The sequence below is a fragment of the Octopus bimaculoides genome, chromosome 27, assembly GCF_001194135.2.
Source record: "Octopus bimaculoides isolate UCB-OBI-ISO-001 chromosome 27, ASM119413v2, whole genome shotgun sequence".
In the NCBI taxonomy this organism is placed as follows: Eukaryota; Metazoa; Mollusca; class Cephalopoda; order Octopoda; family Octopodidae; genus Octopus; species Octopus bimaculoides.
The window spans coordinates 12,911,754-12,913,454 of record NC_069007.1 but is presented as its reverse complement, the minus strand read 5'-3'; positions in this window follow the sequence as shown (position 1 = coordinate 12,913,454).

The following is a 1,701-nucleotide window of genomic DNA, read 5'->3' as shown; positions in this document are numbered from 1 at the left end:
CGGGTAGAGGTAGGGGTCCACCAAGGTTCCGACCTCAGCCCCCTCTTATTTATCATAGTCCTCCAGGCAATCACAGAGGAGTTCAAGACAGGTTGCCCCTGGGAGCTCCTCTATGCTGATGACCTTGCCCTAATTGCGGAGTCACTATCAGAACTAGAGGAGAAGTTTCAGGTGTGGAAGCAAGGTCCTCAGTCTAATCGTCCAACCCATGCTAGCATGGAAAGCGGACGTTAAACGATGATGATGATGATGATGATGATGATATATATATACATATGCACACACAAAAATCCCTCGCCATATTGTGGATCACCTATCATGGTTTATTATTTAAGCTTATGTTGATTCTTCCATGGTGTTGTTTTGCATTTATGATAAAATAAATATATACAAATTATAAAAATAATAAAAAGAAAATATACAGTACAGTACTGTTTCTACATTGTCATAACATTATTGGCAATGAGATATTAAAAACCCCCAAAGACATAACAATTGGTAATGAGGATGAAATCATGAATGAGAAATTATGTGTATTGGCCATTTGTATTGAGAGCCAGAGCCGGTTTCAGCTGGGTTGGTAACAAAAGGGTTAATCATACTAAACAACAACAACAAGAACAGGGAGATGTGCACTTTCATTTGAAATATATATTTTCTTTCAAAACAAAAGTAAACAGCCTGATTCAGTGTCTCTCTGCTCATCATTACTTCCCACTTTTTCTGCCTGAGACAGAATGTGCACTTACGTGAGATAGTTTGCCTCCTTAGTGTCAATCTCTTGTTGGACATATTATAGGTTAGTTTCATTAGCCATACCCTTCCATGTTGGAAGGGGCAAGAAGGTATTTATTTTGGAGTTTTCCTTACCCTTGATCAGTGGTTTTCAACTGGGCTCCATATGGCCTCTGAGACTTCTGAGGGTTTACACAACAAAATAGTAAATTGGGAGTTCACAATAATATTTTAAGGGCCCCTGAAAATAGGAATTTTGAAAGAAGTTTATATAAAACAAGTAAACTAGTTTCTAAATATCAAATGGCTATGAGGGGTCCACCAGAATAAAATAGTAATTAAAGGGGTCCACACGAGCGAAATAGTAAACTGTGGACCTACAGTAGTATTTTAAGGGCCCATGAAAATATTTTGCTTCAGATGTATGTATTGGTTATGTATTGCAGGGAACAGCTAGGTTCCTTTCTCTAACATTTTACATAGTTCGACCTACACAAGTTAATGTGTGAAAAACAAAATAGGAATTTTGAAAGCAGTTTCTGTAAAACTAGTTTTAAACATTGAATGGCTATAGGGATCCACCAGAATAAAATGGTAATCAAAGGGGTCAATAAATAATAAATGGTTGAGAATCCTTGCCCAAGAATGATTGCTTTCAGTGCAGCTAAGGAGCTCCCCACAACTCCAGAACTCCCAAACTGTAGCCTCATCACCAGATGTAGTTTAGTGTCTTTTAATGGCACATGCAGGACAAAATATCTCCCTAGGATCATATCAGTTCAATATTTTGCTCTTTAGTTCCAGGTCAGTTCTGAAGCAATTTATTAAAAGTATTCCTATCTCTGTTTTATTCGTGAGAAAGAACATGATTTACAAATGAATTAATTAATTTAGTAAGTAAAAGCTGCTAAACATCTTGCGAATTCACTGCCGGTCAATTCAAAAACCTGAAGTTTTACGCAAATT